The sequence below is a fragment of the Hemitrygon akajei genome, chromosome 25, assembly GCF_048418815.1.
Source record: "Hemitrygon akajei chromosome 25, sHemAka1.3, whole genome shotgun sequence".
In the NCBI taxonomy this organism is placed as follows: domain Eukaryota; kingdom Metazoa; phylum Chordata; class Chondrichthyes; order Myliobatiformes; family Dasyatidae; genus Hemitrygon; species Hemitrygon akajei.
This window is the reverse complement of record NC_133148.1, coordinates 14,449,026-14,463,607: the sequence shown is the minus strand read 5'-3', so window position 1 is coordinate 14,463,607 and position 14,582 is coordinate 14,449,026.

Sequence of the window (14,582 nt, the reverse complement as noted above, 5' to 3'; positions counted from 1 at the left end):
GATGGGGTGAGTGAAGCTATACCAAATGGTTCAACAGCCTGATGGCTGATGGACACTAACTGTTCGTGAACCTGTTGGCGTGTGTCCCGAGGCTCCTGTACCTTCTTTCTGAGGGCAGCAGCGAGACGAGAGCATAGTCCGGGTGACGGGGGTCCTTGATGATGGATGCTGCCTTCTAGTGAGAGTGCACCGTGTAGATGTGCGCTATGTTGGGGAGAGTTTTACCCTTGATAGACTGGGTCATATCCATTACCTTTCGCAGGGCTTACCGGTAAAGGACGTTGCTGTTTCCGTACCAGGTCGTGATGCAACCAGTCAATATACTTTCCGCCACACATCTACAGAGTTTGTTAAATTTTCAGATGACATGGCGAATCTTCTCAAATTAAAAACCAGCGGAGGCACCTCATACTACCGAAGTGAGAATTTAAAATTATCGGTGAACACATCAGCCATGATCAGCACATATTTTTAATACTCAGCCAGGTACTCAATCTGTGGTCTGTGAGATTTCATGAAGGTTCATCCATGTGTTGATGGTCAAAGCGAACATAGAAGGCATTGAGCCCCTCTGGGAACTAAGCTTTTGTCAGTAACACCAATTGAATTTTGTCTTTTTGTGTGTTTAGCCCCTAACCGTCAGTCTGTGAGTTTGTATTGCCATGTGCTCTTGTTTGTTTTCACGCCCCATGTGCTTCTGTCCCCGCTCCTGCTCTACTCCTGCCTCTGTATCACTGAGTACTCCACCTCTTACCTCTTTCTCATAATTACCTGTTTTGCTGTTTTACGTAACCCGTAACGGGTTAAAAGGACCAGCAGAAATGGAACACACCTGGAGTCTGAGTCTTCTGTTGCAAACTCTATTTTATTAGTATCTACGTAAAATAATAATATAAAACAAGATAAGGCAAACAGGTTAGCAGAGTTTATGCATATATAAGCGAGTAAATAAAGTTCCCAAACTTCTCCAAGCTCAGGTGGTTAATGATTCAGTCTTTCGATGGTATAGGTATGAAGTCAGTTTAGTTCGTAATATTGAGTTGAGTAGATTGAGGAGAGGGAGGGAGGGAGGGGGGGAGAGAGAGAGAGAGAGAGAGAGAGAGAGAGAGAGAGAGAGAGAGAGAGAGAGAGAGAGAGAGAGAGAGAGAGAGAGAGAGAGAGAGAGAGAGAGAGAGAGAGTGTGGTAACGGAGCTATTGGCATTGGTTAATGGTTAAATTGTCTCTACATTGGAGGCATATAAAATTTAAAAAAAAACACGTTTAAGATAAAAGATGTAAAAGGGTAAAAGGATTTCGAGGGATTTGGAGAGATTTTTCCTCTAAGGAAATGTCCATTACCTAGAATTCAGTGTCCAAATGGAGCGGTGAAACAGAGTCGTTGACAGCATTTAAAATGTATCTGGAGGAGCACAGGAATGACCTCTGCGGCTCTGAGCCGAGTGCTGGAGGGTGTGATTAATACGGACATGTACTCACTGGTTAGCATGGACATAACATTGCTTCCAACATTGGCACCAAGCATGACCTTGAAAGAAGAACGTTGAAAGAACGACCTATAGGTTTTGTGCATAATGACGGCACTGTTGGAAAACAAATTGTCTAGTCTAGTAGTCTCTTAAACTTCACTAGTGTATCTGCCTCCGTCACTGACTCAGGCAGTGCATTCCACGCACCAACCACTCTCTGAGTGATAGACCTTCCTCTAATATCCCTCTTGAACTTTCCTCCCCTTACCTTAAAGCCATGTCCTCTTTTACTGAGCAGTGGTGCCCTAGGAAACAGGTGCTGGCTCTCCACTCTGCCTGTTCCTCTTAATATCTTGTACACCTCTATCATGTCTCCTCTCATCCTCTTTCTCTCCAAAGAGTAAAGCCCCAGCTCCCTTAATCTCTGATCATAATCTATTCTCTCTAAACCAGGCAGCATCCTGGTAAATCTCCTCTGTACTCTTTCCAATGTTTCCACATCCTTCCTATACTGAGGCGACCAGAACTGGACACAGTACTCCAAGTGTGGCCTAACTAGAGTTTTATAGAGCAGCATCATTACATCGTGTCTCTTAAACTCTATCCCTCGACTTATGAAAGCTAATACCCCATAAGCTCTCTTAACTACCCTATCTACCTATGAGGCAACTTTCAGGGATCTGTGGACATGTACCCCAAGATCCCTCTGCTCCTCCACACTACCAAATATCCTGCCATTTACTTTGTACTCTGCCTTGGAGTTTGTCCTTCCAAAGTGTACCACCTCACACTTCTCCGGGTTCAACTCCATCTGCCACTTCTCAGCCCACTTCTGCACCCTATCAATGTCTCTCTGCAATCTTCGACAATCCTCTACACTATCTACAACACCACCAATCTTTCTGTCGTCTGCAAACTTGCCAACCCACCATTCTACCCCTACATCCAGGTCGTTAATAAAAATCGCAAAAAGTAGAGGTCCCAGAACAGATCCTTGTGGGACACCACTGGTCACAACCCTCCAATCTGAATATACTCCCTCCACCACGACCCTCTGCCTTCTGCAGGCAAGCCAATTCTGAATCCACCTGGCCAAACGTCCCTGGATCCCATGCCTTCTGACTTTCTGAATAAGCCTACCATGTGGAATCTTGTCAAATGCATTACTAAAATCCATGTAGATCACATCCACTGCACTACCCTCATCTATTTGCCTGGTCACCTCCTCAAAGAACTCTATCAGGCTTGTTCGGCACGATCTGCCCTTCACAACGCCATGCTGACTGATCAGACCATGATTCTCTAAATGCCCAGAGATCCTATCTCTAAGAATTTTTTCCAACAGCTTTCCCACCACAGACGTAAGGCTCACTGGTCTATAATTACCTGTACTATACTTACTACCTTTTTTGGACAAGGGGACAACATTTGCCTCGCTCCAATCCTCCGGTAACATTCCCGTGGACAATGAGGACATAAAGATCCTAGCCAGAGGTTCAGGAATTCTTCCCTTGCCTCGTCGAGCAGCCTGGGAAATATTCCGTCAGGCCCTGGGACTTATCCGTCCTAATGTATTTTAACAACTCCAACACCTCCTCTCCCTTGATATCAACATGCTCCAGAACATCAACCTCACTCATATTGTCCTCACCGTCATCAAGTTCCCTCTCAGTGGTGAATACCGAAGAGAAGTATTCATTGAGGACCTCGCTCACTTCCACAGCCTCCAGGCACATCTTCCCACTTTTATCTCTAATCGGTCCTACCTTCACTCCTGTCATCCTTTTGTCCTTCACATAATTGAAGAATGCCTTGGGGTTTTCCTTTACCCTACTCGCCAAGGCCTTCTCATGCCCCCTTCTTGTTCTTCTCAGCCCCTTCTTAATCTCCTTTCTTACTACCCTATATTCCTCAATAGACCCATCTGATCCTTGCTTCCTAAACCTCATGTATGCTGCCTTCGTCCACCTGACTAGATTTTCCAATTCGCTTATCACCCATGGTTCCTTCACCCTACCATTCTTTATCTTCCTCACCGGGACAAATTTATCCCTAACATCCTTCAAGAGATCCTTAAAATTCGACCACATGTCCATAGTACATTTACCTGCAAAAACATCATCCCAATTCACACCCGCAATTTCTTTTAAATGTCGAGACACTCGAATTCCTTCACAGAACGTTACGGTTTCTTAACATGGCCGCTATCTTTTAAAAAAACTACCAATTGCTCTAGTTTATGTAAATATCTTCTGATGAATTTCAGTATAAATTGATTCCGATTCTGAGTAGCACACTGAACGTAGAACATGGACACAGATTGTGCAGCCCTTGGCCCAAACGTTGAGCTGATCTATATAAATCTTCTGCACGATCAAGTCCATAACCCTTCATTTACTTACATGGACAGTAGATTCTGCTTATTTTGGACATTTCGGGGCCAGTACAGTTTGGTCCAATTGAGTGGCCAAACTGGGGAAGTATCGTGGAAATACTTTAAAACATATAAGAAAAGACAAACTACGATTTAAATGAGTAACAAATTATTTAAATGGAATACATAACAAATTAGAGCATTAATAATACTACTACAGTACTATAAAATTTTATTTCCTAATGGATATAATCGTAGGAGTTCATCAAAGGGTATGCTGCCCTGTTCATTTGATTTACTGTGAACATAACAGCGCAGGCACCTCGACGATTGCATGCTCAAAGCATTCAAGATAATTGTCCAAACCTTCAAATTCTTCGTATTTTCGAATTGTTGAATTAGACAAATCGTTTCATTTTCACTCCCGGCCGTCTCCATGGCTGAATTTTTGAAACCGCAGTGAGCAAAGCAGTTCCAAATTGTTTTACTGCTTACTTCTGACCATCTAACAGTGACAAAAAGCACTGTTTCATGGACAGTAACACACACAACAGACGCTAATAAAAACTGTTCAGTCTAAGGACAACATTCGCCTCACAAATGTACGGTACTGACGCTAGTTAGAAACTTTGGCAACAGTGTCGTGGCTCGGTTAACTTACATAGTGTGCCAGGTTAATGAAGGGAAACGGGACAGTGTTCTTTCGAATAAATTTTGTTCCTTCAGAATTGTCCCAAATAAGCTGCTGCCCCGATTAACCAATGGCCCATTTGACCGTAATCCACCGTATGTGCCGATCTAAGAGTCTCTAAATGTTCCTGCTTTATAAATGTTCCTCTTGACCACCATCTCAGGCAGAACTTTCCAGGAAACCATCAATCTCAAAGTAAACATCAAAACAATCTCTCACATCTCTCCGAAACTTTACTCCACTCTGCTTCAATATATCCTCTCGTACTGGCCATTGCCTCGCTGAGAAATAGGGCTCTCTATGTTTCTCGTACCCGGAAACGCCTCTCATCCACCTTTGCTCCAAAGAGGAAAACCCTATGTCGCACAATCTCTCTTCATAATGCATGCTCTCCAATCCAGGCTGGATTCTGATAAATTTCCTCTGCACCCTCACTAAAGCTTCCAAATCCTTCCTAAACTGAAGCAAGCAGATCTGAACTTGCTTTATTATCCGAAAGATGTGGAAGCTTTAAGTGCGGTGTGTCCAGAGTTTTATAGAGATCCAACATTAGCTCGCAACTCCTGACCAAAATCCTCAGTTCAACGACCATCTGCCATTTTTCCACCCAGCTCTGCACTCTGCCTGTATCTCGTTGTTGCCTATGACAACCTTTTACACTAATAACAACACCGCCAACGTTTGTGTCATCTGCAAACTTACTAACTCACCCTTCCACATCCTCATCGAAGTCATTTGAAATAAAACACAAAAGGTTGGTGTCACAGAACAATCCCTGCGGAACACCACTCGTCACCAACCTCCAGGGACACTACCCTCCATGTTCCACCACGCTCTGACTTCTACTGGAAAGCCAAATCTATTTCGTGCAGCTAAGCCTCCATGGACCTCACGCCTCACGTCTGTCTGGAAAAGCCTGCCTTGAGGAATCTTGTCAAATACATTTCTAAAATCCATATACAACACATGCACTTCTCTACCTTCATCATTTTGTCATAACCTTCAAACATGCTCGTGAGGCGCGATTTCCCCCTCAGAAATCCATCAAAGTTTCGTAACAAAAATTCCACCGCATCTTGTTGTGACCGAACGTATGAACCAATGCACGAACTTTTTAAACTTCACTTCATTCGCTCATGTTATGTTTTTGTGATAGAAATTATTTTAACGCTGACTTTCATACGGCAGTATTTGATAATAGTTTCAATGAGAAAACCATCATTTTGATGAATATCTTCAAATATCAAATAGTATATTACGAAGCGCATCGCAACAACAGTTTATATCTATATGCTACTAAAATTCTCGTGCTCTGTTTGTCTGTTTGTGAGCTCCAATAAGCCCAAACGGTGCATTACTGCGGCACTTTTTTGACTAAATCGACTTAACTTACAAAATGCATGCAAAGTTCAGGGTTGCATATTCGTATAAAATTGTTCACTCGTCAACCCGAGCAGATTCCAGCTTTACTGGAAACCGGGACGCGACACCACAACGCATGCGCACGGCCAACCTTAGCAGCGCCTCCCGATGCTCACAGCAGCGACACCAACCGCAGCAAAAGGGCAGGGCAATCACGTCCATTTAGGAGAGCGCCAACCACACCATCAAGTAAAACCAGCATCCTGGAGGCTTTGGTGTTGCTGCTTCGTATCTTCTATCAAGCATGAGGGTAAAAAATATGGACAGCCTAATTATGCCGCGTGGAAAGAGAAGGGAGACATTATGGTCAAGAGATGACGCCAAACGTCGTCGGGAAGCGCAAGGAGAGGGAGAGAACAAGACTCAAGCCAGGGCCGCATGACTCCAGGATCAAAAAGTCAGGACAAAAAAGATGAGAGAAGAAGAGACAGAGGAAGAGAGGTATGCACGTCTGCAAAATGACAACAATAAGCACAGAAGGAGGAGAGAACAAGAATCGGTCAGGCCGGGCCGCACGAATCCAGGATCAGAGAGAAAGAACAAATGGTAGAAGAGATGAAGAGACGAAGGATGAAAGGGCTGCGCGTCTCCAGAATGACAAAAATAGGCAGAGAAGGAGGAGAGAAGAAGAGACAGAGGAGAAATTAAAACGTTAGAGTATTCTTGAAGGGTGGCAGATCAACCAGAAATGTAGTCATCAAGTGTCCTTCGTTAAACGAGGAGGAGCTGTATTTGTCTTGCTACGCGTCTTTCTTCTTTAATAAATTGAGTTTTTCTTCTTTAGTTTCCAAAGGACATCACATCAGACTGCACTACCTTCTCTCAAAGGGTGCCCCTACGTTATTTCCATTATTTAGTTCCGAAGTGCAGCTCGTTCACTTTAAGTTAAGTATGGTTAAAATTTATTTAGATGTTCTGATACATTTAAAACGTTTGTTTGGAAAACTCCTGATTACATTTCATCGACAACGATAAGCAAACATCTTGATTTAAATCTCTCCTGATGAAGGGTTTCGGCCCGAAACGTCGTCACTACCTCCTGCCATAGATGCTGTCTGGCCTGCTGAGTTCTGCCAGCATTTTGTGTTTTGATTTAAATTATTAACGTAGAATTATTTCCTTTACTCATCATGCGGATTTAATAGGCATTGTGGTTCGGTTTTATCAGGAGTCATTGTAGCATTGAAATAGATACAGTATTTTTGAAAAATGTATTCGTAGGCATATGAATTTTAGACCGGAATTTTCAGTGGTTAAAAAAGCGGTCAATTGGCATTTTACAGAAATCTCTTGTTTGGCATTCTGAGAATAATATGTCACAAATATGAAACAAATAGTATCAGTCAAAACAGCGATAAGCATATAATCTGTTGATGAGATCATTTATTTTCCTCGTGATTTTATGGTCCCGATGACTCAACGTAACTTTTGCCTTGACGGCCAGTAATATCAGATTTTGGATTCCTGTGAGGATGAAAGATTGTGATCCTGACTCCCGTTGCTTTGGCGAGAGTATGTGTTCTCTATCGAGTGTTCTGATTGCTACATATCAAGGGCCCGCGCAGTGTCTCCTCTCACGGATAATTTATTGATGAATCTCAAGGCAGTCTCATTTCCGTTAGAAATGCGAAAAATTTCAAAGACAAATTGGGCTACCAGTGTAAATGAAGAACCGAGTAATGCATACATTTACAGCTACACTGTTCTTCCAATGTGAGCAGTCAGGTACCGTCCGAGCTGCGGTAATGCAGTTTTCTGCCCTCAGTGAATGCCACAATTCTGGCCACTCCGTGATTGCTGACTGCGATGGAAGATCAACAGGGCAGCTTTTGTTTATGGCCGAGAACATGGTAAGATTCTTTCTATTGCCATTCTCTCTGATAGTGTAATTATATGCTTACCAATACACGCATTACGGATCGTGGCAGTTGTATACCTTGGCCGTAACATTTGCATGAAAATTCAGTGATCTCAGTCTTCCATCATGTAATATCTAGAACCAGAAAAGTTTTTGCGTGTTTTCCATCAAACGTTCACGCTCTACAAAAGCACGCGTACATCTCGTGTATTTATTCTAAGGGTTTGTAGAATACAATCTGTATTGTACTTACATTAAGATTCAAGGTTTTCTGCAATGAACAACTTCTTCACAAACCTGTGAAGTATTTAGTACTCATGTAGGAAAACGTAAAGCTGGTTCTAGTTTGGAGCACAGCATGTTCATTTGGTTGCAACGCACACAAAATGCTGGCAGAACTCAGTAGGCCAGACAACATCTATGGAAAGGAGTGAATAGTCGGTGTTTCGGTCTAAGACCATTTATTAGCACTGGGAAGGAAGGTGAGAAGTTAGAATAAGAGGGTAAGAGGAGGGAAAGAACTACAAAATGGCTGGTGAACGGAGACACCGGGAGGGGTAAGGATTCGGGTAAATAACTGGGAAGTTGATTGGTGAAAGAGATAAAGGGCTGAAGAAGGGGGAATCTGATAGGAGAGGGCAGAATGCCTTAGAAGAAAGGTACGGTGGTTGGAACACTAGAGGGAACTGATTGGCAGGTAAGTGTTCATTTATTTGTTACATTTGAGGTCTTGAATATAAATTATGTGATTGGGCACCATCCCATGCATTAGAATCAGAAAAGCTTTGGAACTTATTCGGAACTGTGGCACACAGCGTGGCAAAGTATCAAGAAGCATAAACAGAAGTAGTAATCAATATATTCCTTTGTAAAATTCCAGTCTGAGAGAATCACTTACATGGAACAATGCAATTACTTCCAAAATCCAATAGATCTCCTTTAAGCTTTGTTATTCGTGCAATTTCAGTATAATATTTGCACGTGGCACACTCAAACCTGATGTTTCTTTTATAAAGGAAAGTAACTGATTAAACTGCTGGACACAGAGAACTATAGTTTACTAAATCCATAGCCTTTTCCCAGTGCAGAGCCTTGAGTATAAACTTTATTTTGAAATGCATACAACGGAGAAGTTACGAAGAGTCAATTCGAAACAACTCCTAAGTTTTCTCTGCCAGTGAATATGGATTGTAGGGGAGGGCGCCGCTCATAAGGTCAAAGTAAACTGATAGTTTTGTTCAAGCACGAAATTGGAATACCAGATTGCAAGGTGCATTTAACTCTTTCACATTTGTGGTAGATTCCAATCTTTCACTGCTGGACAATTATTTCACCCCAGTTTATTTTACATCATTCAGAGGAATAAACATTGTATTTCATTGTTTTGCATCTGTTTTGTGAAATTCCAGCCAAAACCAGTCATTGACAAAGCAGAAATCAGAAGAAACTGATAGGATAAACAGAAAAAAAAATTATAAATTCACACACACAGTACTAAGGGTATTATAAATGCAGCAGTATGATGTTATCATCTACACAAGAGATTCTGCAGATACTAGAAATGGAGCGGCATAACTATCGACATTACGGGCCGAGACCTTCATCAGGACAATCACCATTCGTCGGATGCCTTCATTTGGCTTCGGGTCCATTAAAACAAAAGCTGCAGCTGCGTCTGTTTCAACATTCTCTACTTCACCTGAAATGATAGAACACGAAGAGAGAATCCAGTGAGCAGCTAAGTGAGGCAAACAGTCAAACAGACTGAATGGATCAAAAGAGTACAGTAACAAAATAAAATGTTTTAATATATTCCTTATAAATTTTTAGATTCGTTATCAGCTATTTTTTACAGGAAAAACAATGGTCGATGGGCTCGTTGGGTCTTTACGTTTCCAATCAGCATCAGATCCGTCATATGTCAGATGTGAAGGAGCTGGTGCATTTTACTGTTCGCTACTTCGTCTGACACCTGGTGCCGCGTGGTGTAATGTCTGTGACGGGGCATATTTTCTTCAACCCGTCTCAATGAACTAATACTCTAAAATACACTGTTCACAACTTTACATATTATTTTCATGAACGAGAACCACCATCTGCGTTAAACACAAAGAATTATTTCTTCTTTGGTATGTTCTGAACTGTTGTGTAGTCGGACGTAAAAGAAGGAATATTGTCAAACAAGGCTGCAAGTAATCAAGATGTGTTATGGAGCACTCGGCATCGTTACACAATAAATAGATATCGAAAAGTATAACGTGCGTCCGAAGGCACTCTTTCAATAATGCCCACGTTTCTGGTCTGCATAATGAAGGGCAACCTTTTTGTTTGCGCTGAAAATACGGTAAAGTTTTAGTAGTTTCTTCATTGGAATGAATAACTTGCCTCACGCGGAAAAATTGAATGGATTGCAATTACACATATGGAGTTTGGAATCCTGTACGCTGATGTTTTGAAGCAAGTAAAATCGTATTGTGCATGATAAAGATGAACATTGTAAAAATTTCCAAGCATGAGTGACCTACAACAGAGAGAAACACACACATAATGAAGTATATTGATATTAGCGATACTGACTACTAGGGATATTAGGGATACTGTTAATATCCGATTGAAACATATGAAAATCTTCTACAATATCCACAAAACCACCAATCCGCGTCATCCGCAAGCTGACTAAAATGCCCTTCCACTTATTCATTTGTAAAAACTCCAAAGAGCAGGGATACCATAAAATTTCCCCGCGGAATATCACTACTCACGGAACTCCAGTCGGAATGCGCTCCATTTACTGCCACAGTTCTGTTTCTGTGGGCAAGCCAGTTCCAACTTATATAACAACTGTCTCAGGATCGCCTCAATCCTGACAGTCTTATTGAGCCTGCTATGGGCAACCTTGACAAGTGCCTTACGAAAATGCATATTCATCGCATCTGCTGCTCGATTTTTAATGCTTATTTTTTCACGTCCTCTAAACAGTTAATCACTCTCGCGAGGCACGGCCTGAGCCACACAAAGGCATTTCGCTACAAGCCCGTAAAAGCTGTCTGTAACAACCCTCTCTAATCGTTTGCCCATCACCGATATAAGACTCTATACTTTTAATTCCCAGAGTAATGAATTCTACAAATTTACATGACTTGATTTATCTGTGTACAGAGTATTAGTAGTTGATTGGTATTATTGACCCAGCTATCCTCTTTGTCCACTTATTTCGCTTTGAGTAAAGGACATACTCAGACCAACATGCCGTGATTATCACCCTGCTAAACATTTTATAGCTCATACATTATTTTCCCCTTAATTATACACCTTAGTTGTCCGATTCCAGTAGGTGTAACTCTTTTATCCCCGCATATCACCACCCATCCTTGGTCTCCACATTTATCCTCGCCTCCCCGCCTGGATTCAGCTGGCCGATTGTTTGCTTTATCTTTGTCTGCCCCACCTATCACATTTCAACAAATTCTCTCCCTTCTCACATTTACCTGCTTCTGCCCGTGTCTGTCACCTCGGCTAGGTAAGATTTTCACCTTCAGCCTTTTGGGTCAACTTTCTGCTCTCCACTTTATAGAGACTACATTCTTTCTTCACTTCAGTTCTGATACACCGGGTCAACTTCCGAAACATTCCGCTCGCAATCTTGCATGACCCGGCGAATGCCTCAAATAGTATGTCTCTCTGCCCGATTGCCAGCTTCTGCAGTTTCTTCTGACCCATTTCTATGTCTGTGTGCCTCTATTTGCGTTCTAATTCTCGAAGAGCTGTCATTAATTCTTAGATCAGACAACCTTGTTTATATCTTATCACCGTGATTCATCCGGGTTTTATCCTGTCACTGTCAGAAACATTGTACTTTACAAGTTTCTTTGTCTCCTCGCAAGTTCCGAAGAAAGGGTTTCAACATCAATTGTTAACTGTATTTTGCTTCCTATAGATACATCTTCAACTACTGACTATTTCCGGTGATTCTCTCATAATTCTCCGCACTTTTGAAGGTTAAGAAAACGTAACTTATTTCCTCTAGATGAAACTGCTGCAATAAGGTGGGAATGACCTAAAAAAAATATTCCTTGGCCGCTGGCACTGAGATTCACATAGAATATTTTCGCCAAGGAAACTATTACTGCCGTGGGTGAATATTTCAAAAGTGAATATGTTTGATTTATATTAGTCGTGTAAGCTTTACAGGTAGCATGCTCATCCTAATCAAGAATTATATTATCATGTGGAAAAAACAACTCGAGAAACCAATCGCCTGTCCTCTGTTTCTATGCAACAAATTCATATCCATTTTTACCATCACTATGTTCTTTGTTTGTTATAACTATGTATATGAACAGAATTCTGTGGAAATTTCATTATAAAATTGACTATCACATTTTATACATTGGTCAGTTGTCAATCTTATATACGTCTCCTGTGTTGATTAGCATAACTCATTGATATTTGCTAAATACTAATTCAGTAGTCCCACCAGTCAACTTTCTAATTACATTTACTCTTCCTGATATTGGACGCTCTGATAACCTGCTGGAAAATGACTGTTTTCCCACCAGATTGCTGACCGAGAAATATCGGACCTCTCCCTAATCAATGTGCCACTTATTTCTTCTCCTCGATCAAGTTTAAGCATAAATGAATACTTTTATCGCCGAGTTCTCGTCTCGGTTACAGCACTTGGTGTCTCTCTGCGCCTTTCTCTCAAACAAACGTGCGCGTGCACACACACACATACACACACACTCTCTCTCTCTCTCTAATCTAAGAGTTTTCTTCTCTTTTATTTATCGCATTTTCTTGACAAATCCTGCTGGCATTGTCAGTAATTCCTTCCTTTAGTTATAATCTTTGTGCATGGTCTTTTAATTCTTTTATGCACGGACGTCATGTTCATAAGAGATATTAGGTATGCACTATAAGCCCAGCGAAGCTTCCCGAAACCCAACCACACATTGGGAGAAACATGAATTAAGTTTCTGTTAGACTGATTGTTTCACAACTTGAAATGTGAAATATACGCCAAACATTTTAATGGATTTGCATAGACTATTGGACAATTGAAACTCGTTATTACCTTAACAGTCGTTGTAAATGCGCTGTACATCATACTCATCATAAAGAGGATCACAAAGGTGATGAGCGCTGAAGAAGAACTAACATCTTCATCCAGTTTTTCGAATCTTTCTTCATCGTCTGAATAGTCGTCCATGTCTTCCAGAGTTATACAGATTGCTGAAATCGATAGATTAGAGTTTTACTGGATTTTATATATTTTCTTAGTAGAAATTCAAATGACCCACTTCCCTTGACGCACTTGTTCATCAGACTGTTCTCAACTTCAGGTTTCAATTTTATATTCGTTCAGTGCATTCCTGAAAGTGTACTGGCATTAGTTCTGTGTCGTCCTTGTCAATTCTACTTGATATATCTTTTAAATAACTGATCATGTATCTACTTGATCTGGGTTTTAGATAACACAAACCAGACGGTGAAACCCCTTTCTCAAGTTCATGAAAGACAGATTTAATTTAGGAGAGCGCTGTTAAGCGCCTTCAGGCAAAGGACAATATTCACCTCCCATTCCTAACATATACCGAGCAGTTGCCTCCTGATCACATCCCACAGAGCAAAGAAAAGACAGAATTCAGTACATACACGTGACATCCCTTTCTTTTGCCGGGCTGTGCTTTATGTAGTTGCAGCATGCTTTCAACTTGCGTATTTTACTCTTCTAAATGTAAATTTATATTGTTCGCTTTTGGCTGCAGCTTTAGTCCATGACATTGCAATAATCTGCATACACAAATTTCTTTCGTCTCATTCCCGAACATCCACTGCTTCTAACACATTTACGTTGTAAAAATATATTTATCTTCTCTAAACTGAGCTCCAGACACTATACAATATTTACCGGAACATGGCCTTGTCATGGTCCGGTCCATGAAATCCACATTCGGGTTTGCGGTCTGGTCCATACTCTTTATTCCAGGTTTTGTGGTTTCCCCAGTTTTTGTTGAGGCAGTTGATTCTCGTTTGGGCTGGCTTCATAAATAGCTTCAGGATTCAGCCTCTGGCTGCTGGATTGTTCCTGTCCAACCCCCCTGTCTGTATCCTATCCCTTCACCTTCCTCCTGCAGCCTTGCCTTGCCTCGGCTCGCCTAGCCTCTCCTTGCCTTGCTTTGCCTGGAGCCTTGCCTTCCCTCGGCTGGAGCCTTGCCTTGCCTCGTCTGGAGCCTTGCGCTGAAACCTGTGCCTGGAGCCTGGCCCCGCCTCGCCTTGCCTTGCCTTTTCCTGGAGCCTGGCCCCGCCTCGCCTTGCCTTGCCTTTGCCTGGAGCCTTGCCTCGCCTCGCCTTGCCTTGCCTCTGCCTGGAGACTTGCCTCGCCTCGCCTTGCCTCTGCCTGGAGCCTTGCCCTGTTTGGAACTGTCTCTTTGTGTCCACACCTTCGCTAGGTAGGTCCGGCCGTTTTGCCGCTACCTAGCATTGGGAACTGTCTCGTCGTGTTCAACGTTCTGTGTAATGAGCCCCGGCCCTACGTCCCGTATCCAAGGAGGGGTACTGGCTCGGTGTTTCATGTTCCTGTCTCTCCCTCGACCAAATACTCTGCATTCCTGTCTCTTCCTCGACCAAGTCAAGGCTTCGGGGTCTCGTCCAGTCCCAGTCACGTCCAAGTTCCTTTTCCTGTCCAAGCCTTTGTGTTCTCGTCTTTTCATGTGCCTCGCCCAGCCCAGGAGTACCTTGCCCAGCCCAGTGCTGAGGTTCCCTCG